Source organism: Bos grunniens, chromosome 9 (genome assembly GCF_055505025.1).
Source record: "Bos grunniens cultivar Pamir isolate PY7600 chromosome 9, Bosgru_T2T1.0, whole genome shotgun sequence".
NCBI lineage: Eukaryota > Metazoa > Chordata > Mammalia > Artiodactyla > Bovidae > Bos > Bos grunniens.
In genome coordinates this window covers 61,662,451-61,682,247 of record NC_141173.1, presented here as the reverse complement: position 1 = coordinate 61,682,247, position 19,797 = coordinate 61,662,451, and the positions used below count along the sequence as shown (strand labels likewise).

Here is a 19,797-nt window from a genome sequence, read left to right as displayed (position 1 = left end):
ATGGGGAGCACGTGTATACCTGAAATTTAAAAAATAAATAAATAAATAAAAAAAAATAAATAAAAACTTCTAAAAAAAAAAATAAGATGCTCGCTCACTTGGCTGGCATGTTGGGGATGGCATGTTGGTGGGAGCCCTCAGTTCTTGCTGTGTGGCTGCTTGAATGTCCTCACAGCATGGAAGCTGATGTCCCCCTGAGTGAGTAATCCAAGGGATCTAGACAGAAGCTGCAGTGGATTGTCATCTTCACCATGTTCTATGGGTCACATGGATCCAGTCTTGATTCATTGTTGCAGAGGATTCCACAAGGGCATGGATATAGGAGCTATGGATCTTGGGGACTGGCTGCCATAAGTTGGATAAATGTCATCTTTTTGGGAAACCTGTTTGCAAATCAGTACCTTTCAAATGCTTGCATATCTTACAAGGCATGTCATCAAAGTTAAACATTACTAAATGTCTACTTTGTGCTTAATGAGTTAATATTTTTAAGAGTTTTCAAGATAACATTTTATTCTCAGTTTTTATGTTTGTCTAAAACCATTATCCAAATACATCTATTAGTAGATTTTTCTTCAACTTGAGATACTGGTTTTAAAAAAAATTTTTTTTTTTAACTTTTTAATATTTTGGCCACCACGTGTGGCCTGTGGGATCTTAGATCTCTGACTAGGGGGAGCCCTGGCCCCCTATATTGGCAGCATGGAGTCTTAACCACCGGACCACTTGGAAAGTCCCCTGAGATACTTATCTTAATTGATGAATCCTAAACTCTAAAATGTGGGAGTTTCAAATATCACATAAGCCTTTATGTGAAGTAGGATATTTTACTAGAAATGACAGAAGAGCATGTGCTAAGAAGCAGGAAGACTATAAAGAAGAAGCAGCAAGTTGAACACGGGTGAAGGTGAGTAGTGTGGAGAGTGTATCAGTTGATAGGAGAGAGTAAAATTGGTGTGAGATGAAATGACTTATAAAAGGTTATAAATTTGTGCTACAGTTTTTATTATGTGCTGTTTGTAGAACGATATATAGTTATATATATATACTAAGTGATTTTGTGGTATGAAGTATGAGATTCATGCCTTTATTAAATCAACTTATGTCCAGATATAAAGCAAATGCTAATGCTTTAAAATTTACAAATGGCTGAGGAAAGAAGAGAAGTGAAAGGCAAAGGAGAAAGGGAAAGATATGCTCAACTGAATGCAGAGTTCCAGAGAAGAGCAAGGAGAGATAAGAAAGCCTTCTTAAGTGAACAATGCACAGAAATAGAGGAAAACAACAGAATGGTAAAGACTAGAGATCTCTTCAAGAAAATTAGAGATACCAAGGGAACACTTCATGCAAGGATGGGCACAATAAAGGACAGAAACGCTAAGGACCTAAAAGAAGCAGAAGAAATTAAGAAGAGGTGGCAAGAATACATAGGAGAACGATACAGAAAAGGTCTTAATGACCAGATAACCATGATGGTGTGGTCACTCACCCATAGACGGACATCCTGGAGTGTGAAGTCAAGTGGGCTTTAGGAAGCATCACAACAAACGAAGCAAGTGGAAGTGATGGAATTGCAGCTGAGCTATTTAAAATCTTAAAAGATAATACTGTTAAAGTGCTGTACTCAAGAAAACTCAGCATTGGCCACAGGACTGGAAAAGATCAGTTTTCATTCCAGTCCCAAAGGAAAAAGGGCAGTGCCAAAGAATGTTTAAACTACCATACAGTTGCACTTATTTTGCATGCTAGTAAGGTTATGCTCAAAATCCTTCAAGCTAGGCTTCAGCAGTACATGAACCAAGATCCAACATTTGTTGGATCATAGAGAAAGTAAGGGAATTCCAGAAAACATCTGCTTCATTGGCTACTCGAAAGCCTTTGACTGTGTGGATCACAACAAACTGTGGAAAATTCTTAAAGAGACAGGCGTACCAGACCACCTTACCTGTCTCCTGAGAAACCTGTATGCAGGTCAAGAAGCAACAGTTACAACCGTACATTCTTTTATTGTTGAGTAATATTCCATTGTATAAATACCACATAGGATTAAAATTTTTTTAATAACCCATATTCACTCGTAATTCAGTATGTGTTAAGTAAAGATGTTTTGGGTTCATTCATAAAGAAAAATTAAGAACATTGTTAAAATATGATAATAGTCTAAGCACCTTAAGGTGTTATAGTTTGACTCTCTTACAGGACTTCACACAGCTGCAGAAATGAGAGCAGTATCCAGTATAGACTCTTGTGAGTACAGTATTAGAAATGATGTTATTGAATCTTTATACCCCTGGAAGTTTGTCTGATAAATTGAGTAGTTGTCACGCTGAGTTCCGTACAATTAATATCATAAAAATAAAACTAAGAACTAATATATGTGTATTCCACCTCACTCTACAGGCTCATTAGAAGTGATTGGTTGCTAGTTTCAAAAATACAGTGAAAGAAGTTTGCAGTGTTTGTGTTCATTTGGGATCAGGCTGTTTTGCAGAATCAAGGTTATTGAAATTTATCTGTGGCAGAGATGGGTGAATAATGAACAGTTCTTTCTAGACATGTAATACAAGCTCCCTGTTGGCTTATGTCTGTCTGCCTTAGTAACAAAGATGTCTCTGTGCTACGAGGTAAAGACCTGGAGTGAACTGACTGCCCGGTAAAGGCTAAAAGCACTTGTAGGCTATAGAACCACAGAGACTCATTATGATGACTAAACTGCTTATGAAATACCAGTACTCTGAAGTCCTGATTGGAGTGGGCTCCACACGTCTGTCTTTCCTATTTCATATGCAGCATTTTGATTTAGAGATAGAATAAGGTCTGTGGAATCAAACAAAAAAAGGTAGTCTTTGGGCAATTCCTACAACAGACTCTTCCGTTTGCTCTTTTGTTATTTGAACCTTTTAATTATTTGTAGAGAGATTTTAAAACACAGAAAAGTACACAGGCACTCAGTGTATTGACCACCAAGATGAGTTTTTAGTTTTCAGTATCTTGCTTCACAAAATATAAACATAAGGTCTTTCAACTTTTGGGAAACAGGACTAGAAAAGTGAAGAACATCGATCCCTTCCAAGACTAGCTTTTATTTATAGCTGTAGCTTCTAACTTTATTTTAGTGATTTATAAACTCACCAAATCCCACTACTTAACATTAGCAATAAATTGCACCTTGTTTACTTCTAACCTTTACTTGAAGCTTTTAGTGTAATTGATTGGACACCTGCTTTTGCACATCTTCAAATGGTTATAAGTTATATATCAAATCCATTCCAGAGGGGTGTAGAAGAAGAGAAAAGGAAATGGATCTTATTGTCTTTTTAAAATGATCTTTTCTTCTCTATCTGGGCTTGCCTGGTGGTTCAGCTGGTAAAGAATCTGCCTGCAATGCAGGAAACCTGGGTTTGATCCCTGGGTTGGGAAGATCCCCTGGAGAAGGGAATGGCTACCCACTCCAGTAGTCTGGTCTGGAGAATCCCATGGACTACAGTCCATGGGGTTGCAAAGAATCAGACACAACTGAGAGACTTTCACTTCACTTTCTTCTCCAGCTAATGAATCTGGATAATTTTGAAACGTCAACCACTTGATGTAATTGGTTTTTCCTATTCGTTGTGCAGAGTGCTTGTCCCATTCAATACAGAGACTCATGCCCTTCACTTCTGGGAAATTTTCTTCCATCATTTCTTTGATAATTCACCTTTCTTCTTAATCTGTTTTCTTTTTTTAAAACTTCTGATATGGAAAAGACCTACTGAATTGAGACTCTTTTTGCTAAATTCTTCTGTCTCTATTTCTGTCTCTGTCTTTTGGTTGTATTTCTTGGTAGATTTTTAAACCTTACTTTCATTCCTTCTATTGAATTAAAAAAATTTTTTTGTCAATAATAGTTTTATTTCCAAGAAATCTCTTACGTTCTTTAATTATTTTTTCATTTTAGCTTCTTCTATAATTCTTTAATCTCTGAGGATACTAATTCAGGTTGGTTTTTTTTATATACATTTAGTGGCAATTTGGAGAAGGCAATGGCACCCCGCTCCATTACTCTTGCCTGGAAACTCCCATGGATGGAGGAGCCTGGTAGGCTGCAGTCCATGGGGTCACTAAGAGTCAGACACGACTGAGTGACTTCACTTTCAGTTTTCACTTTCATGCATTGGAGAAGGAAATGGCAACCCACTCCAGTGTTCCTGCCTGGAGAATCCCAGGGACGGGGGAGTCTGGTGGGCTGCCGTCTCTGGGGTCGCACAGAGTCGGACACGACTGAAGTGACTTAGCAGCAGCAGCAGCAGCAGTGGCAATTTGTATACATTGTGTGGCAAAACCATCATAAAGGCAAAAGAAACAAAACACAATATTTAAATAGTGCTTACACTTTAGGGATATGCTTGGAGTGGAACTTAAAGAATATTGTCATTGGTTGTGTCCTGTTTTTAAAATTAGGAAATGAGTTTTATTATGATCTTTATTCCTTATATATATTAAATATATTACATAATCTTTTATATGTGTCAAATATTTCATAAAAAATGAGAAAATTTGAAGGAAACTCCTTGTATCCCATCTTGTGAGAGTAGATGTTTGACAGTGTTCTGTACCTGGAGTTGGGGCATTGACTCTTTGTAATCATGACCCACCCTTTAAGCTCAACATGCAATTGAGAAATGACAGGGCTAAATGAATCAGCATAAACAGGATAAAGTAAAGTGTAAATTGAAGTGGCTCAGTTGTGTCCGACTCTTTGCGACCCCATGGACTGTAGCCCACCAGGCTCCTCCGCCCATGGGATTTTCCAGGCACGAATTCTGGAGTGGGTTGCCATTTCCTTCTCCAGGGGATCTTCCCAACCCAGGGATTGACCCTGGGTCTCCCACTACAGGTAGACTCCTTACCATCTGAGCCACCAGTGAAACAAAGTGGTTACGCATAATTCCTTTGGATACGTTCTTGGCAGGATACTCCCTGAAGTCACAGATTCTTGCAGACACCATCTAGTCTTCCCTGTGATGTGTAAAAGATACCTCCACCAGCTCCTGACTACGTGCTGGTCTTAAATTTCATTCTTTGTCTTCTCCACGGTGCCTCAGGCACTTTTGCAGCACCTTTACTGTCATCACTTCTATATCTCTGTAAGCCATTTTGGGTCAAAACTGTTTCACTGGACATGAAATAAAGGCAGAAAGAAACCTTAGTGGAGTAAAAGCGGCTGGTAGAGAAAGCCGAGTAGTGCGCTCACTGCCCATTGATGAGAGCTTGTGGGTGGGGCCTGGCCAGGACCTGTGCGTCTTCCCTCTGCCCTCACCTCAGTCCCGGAAAGATTCCCCGGAGTGCTTCTGTGGATGTGCTTAGGTTTTAGTACTAAAATGGTTGAGACAGAGGTCATCATGAATCAGAGCGAATGCGGCACCGCTAACCACATACAACTGTATGTAGTCTTTCAGTTTCTCCCCAATTTGGGTTTGTGTCCACTCCAGTACCAAGTGGTTCTAAGTCCCAAACCTCAACAAGTGTCCCCCTCTGTAAACACCGAGCTGAGGCTTCTTCCCCTCCCCCCTATACAGCGGTCACTGCTTTTCCCCTGGCTTTCCGACTTCCATACCTGTGGAAATCTCTCCTTTGCTTTTGGCCACTCCGTGTTCTATTCCTGGCCTTCCAGTTGGTGCTCCTGGTAGAGAACCCACCTGTGATGCAGGAGATGTAAGAGAGGCGAGTTCAATCCCGGGGTCAGAAAGATCCCCTGGAGGAGGGCGTGGCAACCCACTCCAGTATTCTTGCCTGGAGACTCCCTTGGACAGAGGAGCCTGGTGGACTACAGTCCCTAGGGTCGCAGAGAGTTGGACTCAACTGAAGTGACTCAGCACACACCCATGATCTGTTCTTTAATGTGGCTTATCTTTATTCTCTTTCTCTCCTGTTAGTGGGGTCTTTGTTGGGAGAGGAGATAGGGGAGGTGTTTCATAAGCTTTCTTTTTTTCTGCCAAGAAATGTAAAAAATGATTATGTTTTTCTTTTCTTTTTTAAATTGAAGTATAGTTGTTTTACAATATTACATTAGCTTTAGGTGTATGATATTGTGATTCAGTAAGCTTTCTTCAATCAGAAACCAGTATTAACATTATAAGGCATTTTGTCTACCTCCACCTCTTTTTTCTTTTTTTTCTTTTTTCTTTTTTTTCTTTTTTCTTTTTTTTCTTTAGCTTCGTTGTGGTATTGTACTTTATTTTTTTGGTAAGATGGTTAAAGTGTACACCATGACGATTTGATATACATAGACACTGTGAAAGGATTACCATATCCATCACCTTACATGCTAACTTTTTTTTGTGTGAGAATGTTTAAGTCCTATTACTCAGTGAATATACATGTTATCAACCATAGTCACCATGTACATTATTTGATCCACAGACTTTATTCACCTTATAACTGAAAGTTTGTACCGTTTTACTGACCTCTCCTTATTGCTTTCACTCTCTACCTCCTGGCAACCTCTTCTTCTAGGAGTTTGGCTATTTATCTATTTATTTATAATTTTAAAAGTTTTAAGATTCCATGCATAAGTGAGATCACACAGTATTTGTGTTTCTCTTTCTGACTCATTTCACTTAGCATAATGCCCTCCAGGTTCATTAATGCTGCAAATAACAAGATTTCCTCCTTTTTCAAGGCTGAAATTTATTCCACTGTGTGTTGTGTGTATTTTCTTTAACGATTTATCCATTAATGGACACTTAGGTTGCTCGCATACTTTGGCTATGGTGAAAATGCTGCAGTGAGTATGGGAGTACAAATATCTTTTGGAGATACTGATTTCGTTTCTTTCAGATATATACACAGAAGTGGTATTGCTGGATCGTATGATAGTTCTATTTTTACTTTTTTGAGGCACCTCTGTACAGTTTTGCATAGTGACTGTTGCTGTTTACATTCCCACCAATAATGTGCAGGGGTTCCTTTTTCTCTGCATCCTTGCCAACACTTTTTATCTCTTGCCCTTTTAAAAAAATATTCTTTTCTTTCATTTATGATTTATTTTTGGCTTTGCTGGGTCTTCATCGCTGTCCATGGGTTTTTTCCAGTTGCAGTGCGCAGGGGTTTCTCTTGTTGCAGAGCGCGGGTTCTAGGCAGGAGGGCTCAGTAGTGTTGGCGCCCGGGCTTAGTTGCCCCGAGGCATGTCACATCTTCCGCTCCCGGGGATCAGACTGGTGTCCCTTGCATTGCAAGGCAGATTTTTAACCACTGGACCACCAGGGAAGCCTCTAGCTTTGTTCTTTTTGCTCAAGATTGCTTTGTTATTTGAGGTCTTTGGGGTTTCATACAAATTGTTTTTGGATAAATCTTTATAATTGAAGGAGCTCATATTAACTAGTCTCATTCCTTGGTAAGGCAATCTTTTTTAGGTTCACTTTTGCAAAACAAATGTTTGATAATATGTATCTACATACTAGAGATATGCTGCTGCTGCTAAGTCGCTTCAGTCGTGTCCGGCTCTGTGCAACCCCATAGATGGCAGCCCACCAGGCTCCCCCGTCCCTGGGATTCTCCAGGCAAGAACACTGGAGTGGGTTGCCATTTCCTTCTCCAATGCATGAAAGTGGAAAGTGAAAATGAAGTCGCTTAGCAACCCCATGGACTGCAGCCTACCAGGCTTCTCCATCCATGGGATTTTCCAGGCAAGAGTACTGGAGATATGGGTCAATCTAATTTATATTAGGTGTCAAATCATAGTCCTCTAGTAATAGTGGCTCATCTTTAATAAGCTTTGGGATAGCAGAATAAAATACTCCTTTATGAACTGTAACTGAGGAGAACCATTATTGATCCCTGAAGTTGAAAAGCTGTCATTGTTCTTTAGTAAGATAATTTCATCACTAGTGGTGATATTTTATCTAGTAGTCCAAATTCCTACTTTCATTGGCAGAACTTCACTTCTTTGTAACCTGACCGAGTGTCTAATTTAGAACAACAGATGGCTGGAGCTTGCTTTATATTGATCAGTGATATTTTTTCTTCTGACCCACAGAAAACTTTTCTTTAGTTCTTTGCAACTTGATCATCCGTGCACTCTTACAGAAATCTCAGTGTGTCCTAAATGGCTCAGAATATTATCTATAAGCACTTACATCTGTCAGGCTTTTGTTTGGAGGCCAGAGCAGGAATGTCACATAATACACAGGAAATAGTCCTCTAATCTTGCCTATTCACACGTAACGCACCATAGTTTGTCATGTGTCTTTTGTGTTTTAATTAAAAAAATTTTTTTTCCTATGTTTTGACCGTGGAATGCAGCCCTTGGATCTTAGTTCCCTGACGAGGGATCAAACCTGTGCCCTCTGCCGTGGAAATATAGTGTCTTACCACTGGCCCACCAGGGACGTCTGAGTCTTGCATTTTAACAACACCTTTCTGAGAACTGACATTGCTTCAATCTAAATGACTTTGTAACTTCCTTAGGGGAAAATTAGTATACATTTTTGTTTATGAGGGAAATGAAAAATACTTTATTTTATGCTGGATTGTGAGTTAATACATCTAGGTAGACTGTTACTAGCCAGAGCCAGGACCAAACTCTGGTTCAGCTTGCTTGTTACTCTGGAGTCAATGTTGGAGAGACAAAGGTGGTGAAAAAAGAGGCTTTCTTTAGGAAGCCAGCACCTGGGGAGATGATGGACTTGCATTGCCCCTAATCACCTCCCAGTTGTCAGTTAGGGGTCAAAAGGTTTTAAAGCAGAATTTTGGGGGGCTCACTGACAGTGAGGGTGCCAAATACGTGCAGAACAGCGTAGTCAACAACGACGATCATCTCTAAACTGGTCATGCGTAGTCGAATCAGCGTCACTGTGATTATTTTAAGCACAGTTAATCTTCATCCCTAGGGTTGATGTGTTCCTGTTTCCTTGAGGCCTATTCTTGGAATTGTGCAAGCCACAGACTCAGTACTGCTCAAGACAGAGCAACATATGTCATGGCTACAGTCTGGTCATCCCATGGTTAGTGTTTTCCCTCTGGTGGCAGTTATAGTATCTGCAAAGCAACTGAGGAATGTGCCTCAGACACTGTTATCTATGTCCTTCAGGGAGGAACTGAAGATTCTGTGACTCTCTTATCTTAATTATTAACTTCTTAATCCTGCTCTTTCGCGACGCAGGGAGGCCTAGGAGACTACAGCTTTTCTGTAAATGAGAGACAGGGGATTCAGAAGGGCTTTTGTATATGGGAAGGCCTCCCTGCCCCCACTGCAAAGTCCTACTCTGTTATAAGACCTCTAGGAGTTATTTTTGGGGGACCCAGGAGACCTGGGGGACTCCCAAGTGGTTCAGTGGAAAAGAATCTGCCTGCCAGTGCAGGAGATGCAAGAGATGCATGTTTGATCCCTGGGTTGGGAAGAAGATCCCCTGGAGAAGGAAATGGCAACCCACTCCAGTATTCTTGCCTGGAGAATCCCAGGGACAGAAGAGCCTGGTGGGCTACACACACACACACACACACACACACACACACACACACACGCGTGCGCACATACACAGCATTCTCAAAATCTCAAACTTTGGTACCACTTTTCTGTTCCCTTCCCAGACCATGACAGTTCCTTGAAAATTTCTTTCCTATTCCTAAAAGCCAAGGTGTTTGTGTGTGTGTGTGTGTGTGTTAAGGGTAGGGAGAATGGTGATAGAGGAGTAAATACTGTAGATGACTTTTCAGATAATCTTGAGTGAAAACCTGAAGGAAAAAGGGACAACCTGGTGAGACAGGAGAGAACATCTAGCCTCACCACCTGTCTCCCAATATGCTCTGAAAATTCTGGCCCACAAAGATATCCTCTTTCCTTAAGAATTGGTAGTGCATGTAATTATAGATTATCTGACATTTTACTTGAAATTACTTTTTAAAGGTGTGTCATTGCAAAGTGGTTAAGAGATCCTAGTCTGGAGCTAGGGCAATTTAGGACAAATCCTGGTTTTATGAGGTACTAGCTGTGTGACCTTAGACAAGTGATGTAACCTCTGTGTGCCTCAGTTTCCTCATATGTAAATTGAGGATAATAATAATATCTACTTTACTGTTTTGTTATGGGTAAATTACTTAGCCAGCAACACTAATACCTATTCATTGGAAAAGTAGATAGTGGGACTTCCCTGGTGGTCCAGTGGTCAGGACTCCACGCTTTCGCTGCCAAGGGCCCAGGTTTAATCCGTGATCGGGGAACTAAGGTCCAACAAACCAGGCTGCACAGACAAAAAAAGAAAAGTAGGTAGTGTAAAAATTAGCAGAAAAAGAGATAAACGTCTCCAATGCTTCCACCTATAGGTAGCCACTATTACTGTGTTGGTACATACCCTCATATTTTTTTTGTAGACAACATTAAGATCATACTTTCAATGTTATTTGTAACTTTTCCCCTAAATAATGTATCATGAGCATTTGCCCACACTTTTTAACATCATTATATCTAGAAGAGAACTACGCTGAAGCTTTAGGTGGCTTCCAGATTGTCACTTTTACATGAAATGCTTTGGTAAATATTTTTGTACGTTAATCTCACTCTTTTTTAATTTGGCTGTGCCGTGCAGCTTTCAGGATCTCAGTTCTCTGACCAGAGAGTGAATCTGGGCTCATGGCAGTGAAAGCCTGGAATACCAACTGTTAGGCTAACCAGGGAACTCCCTCATCTCACTATTTTCCTTGAAGAGAAATGAAATTGCTGATTCAAAAGGCATTTGTTTTTACTTTTAAGGGTTTGACACATATTGCCAGATTGCCCTCCAGAAACGTTCGCTAGGGATGTGTGAGAGTTTGTTTTCTTGTCCCCTTGTCATTAGGGACTATTCTAAATTTGCTTTTTGGCTGCACTGTGGCATGTGAGATCTTAGTTCCTTGACCAGGGATCAAATACATGCTCCAGGCAATGGAAACTTGAAGTCCTAACCACTGGACCACCAGAATTAATTCCCTCTTAATTTTTTATTTTAGATTCAATTTTATAGGTAAGAATTATATCTTCATTGTTTGATTATGAAGAGAACTGAACATTTGTATATGTTTTTAGCTCTTGTTTTATTTTTCTTCTCTGTGTATGTGAAATGCCTTTGTATTCCTTGTCCATTCTTTTTTTGGGGAAAGTATTCACTTTCTTGTAAAGTTTCAATTTGTAAGAGATCTTTATGTTAAAAAGCTATTGATTGCCTTTATTAAAATATTTTTCTCCCAAGAGGTAAAGTTTCAACAACTTTATTAATCAATTTGATACTCTAAGGTTAGTCAATTAAGCTTCATCCATGAGGTCTCTAAGAGAAAAACTATAATCGGTTGATATTTATATTATCATATACAAGGTATATTATTTATAAACACAGTTGGGAAGTCTTTTTATTTTTCCCTTCTGAATACACTTGCTGGTGAGTTGATTTGGAGTTTGCTTTGTGAGTGAAATTACTTCATTCATTCTTATTAGGTATTGTGAATCCTGTTTTGTGCTTTATCTGTGATATCTTTTTTTTTTTTTTAATTGAAGTATGTACTTGATTTACAATGTTATGTGTTAGTTTCTGGTGTACAGCCCAATGATTCAGATATATATATATACACACACACACATATACACATACATATATATTCTTTTTCACATTTATTTCCATTATGATTTATTACAGGATATTCAATATACTTCCATTTGTTATATAGTAAGACCTTGTTGTTTATCTCTTTTATATCTATAGTAGCTTGTATTTGCTAATCCCCCCCAAAATATGCACTGCTTAAGAATTTGCTTATCATCCTTGCGTGGGGGTCATGCTAATCTCTGTTTCATTCCAATTTTAGTTATATGTGCTGTGGAAGCAAGCATTATACTTGTGATACCTTAATGGATTCCCCAACTATGACCAGATGCTGTCTTGGTATTTTAAACTCTTAGAGTCAGCCACAGTGCTTATGCCCTGTGTTTATCAAAGAACTTGATGTGTGGATAAATCAAAAGCTGAGATGGAAGGCCCACAGATTTTTGTGATTCTAGAGCTGAGGTTGTAATGCTTAGTGTACAAATAACCAAGTAACTTGAAAGGTGGATTCTTAGAAAGATTGGAACAGTTGCCAAAGATGAATGGGTAAGCAAGAGCTCTCTCTATGTAGGGCAGATCATTGCTGCTCAGGCCTCCTGTAGGTATAACTTCTGAAAGCTCATTGAAGGACTCATCCCTGTAGAGCTTTCTGAGGCTTGAGCGGGAAGTATATATTTTTGCGAAACCTGGAAATTCCCTTAGAGTACAGTTTGAAACTTTACTCATACCTTCAAACATGTTTTGGAGTTTAAAATAGCTGTAAAAATTCCTGTTGCCCCGATAGAGTTCCCAAGGCAGTGTGTCTCCTTCCATATTCTTTACTTCCTAAGCTCTCCCCTTACCACCACCAGCCCCCCACCCCGCCCCAACCAGCCATCTGAGGAGACATCGCTGATGGCAGAAAAGCCTTCTGAAAACCCCTAGGTGACTCATGCCATGTGTGTATGGCTTTAGGATTGACAGATGATTTTTTTAAATAGTTTACCCTTTCACTCTCGGGAGATTTTTGAAGTTCTGATCAGGGAGTCTAAAAATTCACATTTTACCTAACTGATGGTGAGGAGAGTGCCTATCTTACCTGTCTGGATTTTTTTTTTTTTCAGTCAAAGTTTAATGAAATATTCTGTATTACCTATAATCTTTTATTTAAAAATGAGAATAGACTATGAGGAAATGTATAAAATCTGTTTAAATCAGCAGAGCAAAAATCATGTCTGTACCAATGTTATTTATAAATATTGAGATGTTATTTATTTAAGCGTGATAAATATATTCTATTTTGATGGTTGAATGTGAAGCTTGCTTAGAATTAAATTTTTTATTTTATTTTTTTCTGAGTGGCTATGACTTTTTCTGAAAGAGATGGGAATACCAGACCACCTGATCTGCCTCTTGAGAAATTTGTATGCAGGTCAGGAAGCAACAGTTAGAACTGGACATGGAACAACAGACTGGTTCCAAATAGGAAAAGGAGTTCGTCAAGGCTGTATATTGTCACCCTGTTTATTTAACTTATATGCAGAGTACATCATGAGAAACGCTGGCCTGGAAGAAACACAAGCTGGAATCAAGATTGCCGGGAGAAATATCAATAACCTCAGATATGCAGATGACACCACCCTTATGGCAGAAAGTGAAGAGGAACTCAAAAGCCTCTTGATGAAAGTGAAAGTGGAGAGTGCAAAAGTTGGCTTAAAGCTCAACATTCAGAAAACGAAGATTATGGCATCCGGTCCCATCACTTCATGGGAAATAGATGGGGAAACAGTGGAAACAGTGTCAGACTTTATTTTTTTGGGCTCCAAAATCACTGAAGATGGTGACTGCAGCCATGAAATTAAAAGACGCTTACTCCTTGGAAGGAAAGTTATGACCAACCTAGATAGCATATTCAAAAGCAGAGACATTACTTTGCCAACAAAGGTTCGTCCAGTCAAGGCTATGGTTTTTCCTGTGGTCATGTATGGATGTGAGAGTTGGACTGTGAAGAAGGCTGAGCACCGAAGAATTGATGCTTTTGAAGTGTGGTGTTGGAGAAGACTCTTGAGAGTCCCTTGGACTGCAAGGAGATCCAACCAGTCCATTCTGAAGGAGATCAGCCCTGGGATTTCTTTGGAAGGAATGATGCTAAAGCTGAAACTCCAGTACTCTGGCCACCTCATGCGAAGAGTTGACTCATTGGAAAAGACTCTGATGCTGGGAGGGATTGGGGGCAAGAGGAGAAGGGGACGATAGAGGATGAGATGGCTGGATGGCATCACTGACTCGATGGATGTGAGTCTGAGTGAACTCCAGGAGTTGGTGATGGACAGGGAGGCCTGGCGTGTTGCGATTCATGGGGTCGCAAAGAGTCGGACATAACTGAGCGACTGATCTGATCTGATCTGATGACTTTTTATAGCCAACCTAAGGGGTTTTATAATGTTTCTCTGGTCACTTAAGCTGTATTTAGAATTTTTAGTAGTACTTTCTGAAAATTTCCAAGGCATAGCATAAAAATTTGTGTTACAGACGTGTTTCTTCTTGATTCTTCCTCCCTTGGTCTCACCGTTCCCCACCTCCATCCCTTCAATTCCTCCACACACATACCCCCGACACCTCCCAGTTCTGGGTCAGTTTATTTTTCCCCTCACGTGTAGTGATTATTGTAAATTCAGCTCTAAGGCCATCTCTCAGGTTTCAGATTTCCTTTAGGAGAACTGTGCCCTATTCCTGCCTCACTTTCTTATATCCAGCACAAAAGTAAGTTACAGAAATAGAGGAAACATCTGTTTATTAAATGTGATATTTGAGTAAAATTCTAAATGCAAAATGGTTAACGGCAGAGCTTCATAGAATCAGGTCAGCCTTGTCTTGATTGGGTTTCCCATGGTTTTTAATGCTACATGGGTCATACTGTGTGTAGACGCCTTCTGCCATGCTTTTCATGTCGCTCTCTACTTCTGTTGCCACCATTTTAATTCACAACATTAGCTCACATCTCTGGCCCGTTAACTTTTTCACTGGGTTTTCCCTGCCTCTGTGGTCAAGTTCCTTCAATCTGCAAATCCCACCAGCAGTGGCTGGATTTATATGTCTGGACATTGTTAGGAGTGGGGTCACTGTGCTGTCTAGAATACCCCCAGCATTATGGTCCCGACTCTCAGCCTCTGCAAGCCTCTTTACTGTGAGTGCCACATTAATTTTCTAGTCTTATTACCTGCTGCTCCTTGACCCCCAGATTCTACCCTGTTGATCTGACAAGCCTGACAGTCCCTGAGCGGGTATTGCTTTTCCTCCCACCTGTCTCTGTGCTGAGAAATCTGACCCACCTTGGAAGTGGCACCATCTTCTCCTGCATTACTTTCCAGATCCCTGCCGTTGGCAGCGTTCCTCTGCTTTAGTCAGCTCCGGTGTCACTCATCGGGAATTATTTTTGCGTTTGTAGGCTCTTATCTGCCTTGCCGGAGGGTAGGAACCAGCTCATCCCCTGGACACACTCAACCTGCTTGGTCTGCGGCGCTCAGTCTTTCATCCCCTTCTGGTTCTTTCCCCGTCACCGTTCTCATTTCTCCTGCTATAAAATAACAACTGCTGCAAATTCTCCTTTTACCCAAATTCCCTCCCAGTACAGCCATCTCTTTCTCTTCTTGCCATCATGATTTTATTTTAATGGAAGAGACTGGCTTTGTTGATTTTTCTGATAAAGTTTATTGGAGAAAAATACAAATAATACAGAATTTGAAGAGGGTAAAAATCATCCAAAATGCCATCACCCAGAGATAAATTGCTTTTTACTAAACATCCTGTCCCATTTCACACATAAACACACACACTCTTGTGTGTGATACACAATTTTATATCAGTGAAATCACAGTGGACATACTGTCCAGTGAGCTCCTTAAAAAAATTCAGTATTTTGGGGACATCTTTCCATGTCAGTTCATGTTAATCCTCATCATTTCTATAAGCAGTTCGCATGTCGTCCATTGGATAAAAAATTATTTACCACCTTTTGATGAGGATACCCATTCTTTCCTCATTTCTCATTTGTATTGCTAATACTGTAGTTATATTGGTTAGGGGTCTCCAGAAAACCAGTCAATCCTAAGGGAAATCAACCCTGAATATTCACTGGAAGGATTGATGTTGAAGCTGAAGCTACAATACTTTGGGCATCTGATGCGAAGAATCGACTCATTGGAAAAGACCCTGATGCTGAGAAAGATTGAAGGCAGGAGAGGGATAACAGAAGATGAAATGGTTGGATGACATCATCAACTCAATGGACATGAATTTGAGCAAACTCTGGGAGATGATGAAGTACAGGGAAACCTGGCGTGCTGCGGTTTTCGCAAAGAGTTGCAAAGAGTCAGACATGACTGAGTGACTGAACAACTCCAGAGAAACAGAACCAGGGGACACACACGTGGAAACATTTTTATAAAGAATTGGCTCATGTGATTATAGAGGCTGAGAAATCCCAAGAAATCTCCTGGAAAGCCTGAGAACCAGCAGGCAGGCAGGCAGGCCTCAGGCAGAGAGAGTAGGTTTTCTCTTGCTCATCCTTTTATTCTATCAGAACTCATAAGGATTGGATGAAACATTAGGGAGGACCATCTACTTTACCCAGTCTACTGATTCAAATGGCAGTCATATTCAGAAACATCCTTATGACACCCAGAAATATGTTTAACCAAATAGCTGGGTACCCAGTGGCCCAACTAAGCTGGGACAGAAAATTAACCATTCTAGTAGTTAATATCTTTATATAGCTATTCTTAAACTCACCCCTCTCCTCCCAGTATCCCTTTAAAAAATATATTGTTTATTTATTTGACGGCACCAGGCCTTAGTCGTGGCATGCAGGGTCTTTTAGTTGCAGTACGTGGGATCTAGTTCCCTGACCAGAGGTTGAATTTGGGCCCCTGAGTTGGGACTGCAGAGTCTTAGCCACTGGACCACCAGCGAAGTCCCCCCATTATCTCTTTAGGATAAATTCCTGCATGTGAAATTCGTGGGTCAAATGTGTGTGTATTCTAGATGATTTTATTGCCCATCAGAAAGGTAAAGTTGTCAGTGGCTTTTCCACTGCCTTCACCAACATGAATATTGCCAAATCATCCTAATCTTTGTCAACTTTATGCTTTAAAAATCTCTCTCTTTTTTTTTTTGCATTTCTTTCAAGAGTAAGATTGAATATTATTTTGTAAGTTAATGTTTGCATGTGTTTGTGTTTTCTTTCAATTAGACTGACTGCTGTATACTGGACTCTTTTAGGGTCCTAAATCCAAATAATTCCAGTCTTTAATGGAGCTTTTGATTTTGTGTGTGTGTGGAACTGCCTAATCAGATCCTCTGTCCATTTTACTATTTGAGTGTTTTGTCTTTATTCATTGATAAGAACTTTTCAAAAATTATGCATGCTACCACATTTTAAACTGTGGTGCTGGAGAAGGCTCTTGGAGAGTCCCCTGGACAGCCAGGACATCAAACCAGTCAATCCTAAAGGAAATCAACTCTGAATATTTGTTGGAAGGACTGATGCTGAAGGTAGTTCAATAGTTTGGACACCTGAGGTGAAGAGCCTAGTCATTGGAAAAGGCCTTGATGCTGAGAAAGATTGAGGGCAGGAGGAGAAGCAGGCAGAAGAGAACGAGATGGTTAGGTAGCACCACTGACTCAGTAAACATGACTCTGAGCAAACTCCAGGAGATAGTGAAGGACAGGGAAGCCTGGTGTGCTGCAGTCCATGGGGTCTCAAAGAGTCTGATTCAACTTAGTGACTAAACAACATTAGTATATATTATCACAGTTTTAAATTTTTGGCTTTTCAGTTTTAATAAAGAAGAATGGAGTTGGAGGAATGAAGCTTCCTGACTTCAGGTTATACTACAAAGCTACAGTCATCAAGACAGTATAGTACTGGCATAAAAACAGAAATATAGACCAATGGAACAAGATAGAAAGCCCAGAAATAAACCCATGCACCTATGGGTACCTTATTTTTTGCAAAGGAGGCAAGAATATACAATGGGGCGAAGACAGCCTCTTCAATAAATGGTGCTGGGAAAACTGGACAGCTACATGTAAAAGAATGAAATCAGAACACTTCCTAACACCATACACAAAGATAAATTCAAAATGGATTAAAGACCTAAATGTAAGACCAGAAACTATAAAACTCTTAGAGGAAAACACAGGGAGAACGCTCGATGACATAAACCAAAGCAAGATCCTCTATGACCCACCTCCTAGAGTAACAGAAATAAAACAAAAGTAAACAAGTGGGACCCGATTGAACTTAAAAGCTTTTGCACAGCAAAGGAAACTATAAGCAAAGTGAAAAGACAACCCTCAGAATGGGATAAAATAATAGCAAATGAAACAACTGACAAAGGATTAATTTCCAAAATATGTAAGCAGCTCATACAGCTCAATACCAGAAAAAACAAACAACCCAATCAAAAAGTGAGGAAAAGGCCTGGATGGACATTTCTCCAAAGAAGACATACAGATGGCTAGCGGACACATGAAAAGATGCTCAACATTGCTCATTATTAGAGAAATGCAAGTCAAAGCTACAATGAGATGTCACCTCACACTGGTCAGAATGGCCCTCATCAAAAAGTCTACAAACAATAAATGCTGGAGAGGGTGTGGAGAAAGGGAACACTCTTGCACTGTTGGTGGGAATGTAAATTGATACAGCCGCTATGGAAGACGGTATGGAGTGTCCTTAAAAAACTAGGAATAGAACCACTGTATGGCCCAGCAATCCCACTCCTAGGCATATACCCTGAGGAATCCAAAATTGAAAGAGACACATGTGTCCCATTGTTCATTACAGCACTATTTGCAATAGCTAGAACATTGAAGCAACAGAGATTTCCATCGACAGATGAATGGATGAAGAAGTTGTGGTATATATCCACAATGGAATATTCAGTTCAGTTCAGTTCAGTTGCTCAGTCGTGTCCGACTCTTTGCAACCCCATGAATCGCAGCACGCCAGGCCTCCCTGTCCATCACCAACTCCTGGAGTTTACCCAAACTCATGTCCATTGAGTCGGTGATGCCATCCAGCCATCTCATCCTCTGTCATCCCCTTCTCCTCCTGACCCCAATCCTTCCCAGCATCAGGGTTTTTCCCATGACTCAGCTCTTCGCATGAGGTGGCCAAAGTACTGGAGTTTCAGCTCCAGCATCAGTCCTTCCAGTGAATACCCAGGACAGATCTTTAGGATGGACTGGTTGGATCTCCTTGCAGTCCAAGGGACTCTCAAGAGTCTTCTCCAACACCACAGTTTATAGGCATCAATTCTTCGGCGCTCAGCTTTCTTCAGAGTCCAACTCTCACATCCATACATGACCACTGGAAAAACCATTTACTCGGCCATAAAAAGAACAGGTGGATGAATCTAGATCCTATTATACAGAGTGAAGTGAGTCAGAAAGAGAAAGAGAAATACCATATTTTAACACATATATACGGAATCTAGAAAAATGGTACTGAAGAATTTATTTAGAGGGCAACAGTGGAGAAACAGACATAGAGAATAGACTTATTGACATGGGGAGAGGGAAGGAGAGGGTGAGATGTATGGAAAGAGTAACATGGAAAACTTACATTACCATATGTAAAATAGGTAGCCAACAGGAAATTGCTGTATGGGTCAGGAAACTCAAATAGGGGCTCTGTATCAACCTAGAGGGTTGGGGTTGGGAGGGAGATAGGAAGAAGTTTCAAAAGGGAGGGGATATATGTATACCTATGGCTGATTCATGTTGAGGTTTGACAGAAAACAGCCAGATTCTGTAAAGCAATTATCTTTCAATAAATTAATTAAAAAAAAATTGAGGGGCTTTTATGATTAATATGAAAAGGCCTTTGTACTCCTAAAATTGTAAAAATATTAATCCATAGTTTCTTCTGGTATTTTTATGGTTTTCTTTTTTTAATTATCATTTATTTTTTATACTTACAATGGACATGAGTTTGGGTAGGCTCCGGGAATTGGTGTTGGACAGGGAGGCCTGGCGTGCTGCGGTTTGTGGGGTCTCAAAGAGTAGGACATGACTGAATGACTGAACTGAACTGATATAATAGATATTGTAAAATCTATAATTTTGCTTTCATTTTTGTAATTTCTTTCCTCTTTTTCTTTGGCTGCACTGCACTGGCATGTGGGATCTTAGTTCCCCAAACAGGAATTGAACCCATGCCCCCTGCAGTGGAAGCATGGTGCCCTAACTAACAGATTGC

General features: G+C 40.2%; 1 protein-coding gene and 1 non-coding gene across 13 annotated transcripts in view; one reads left to right on the top strand and one right to left on the bottom strand.

Annotated features, from left to right (window-relative positions):
• ANKRD6 (ankyrin repeat domain 6) overlaps positions 1 to 19,797 on the top strand; it is a 182,689-nt gene that overhangs the window by 22,414 nt on the left and 140,478 nt on the right. The gene's annotated exons all lie outside the window — the stretch shown is intronic.
• Positions 11,736 to 11,839, bottom strand: LOC147366014 (U6 spliceosomal RNA). Its single transcript, XR_015133532.1, has one exon. It is a non-coding gene; the product is annotated as a U6 spliceosomal RNA (small nuclear RNA).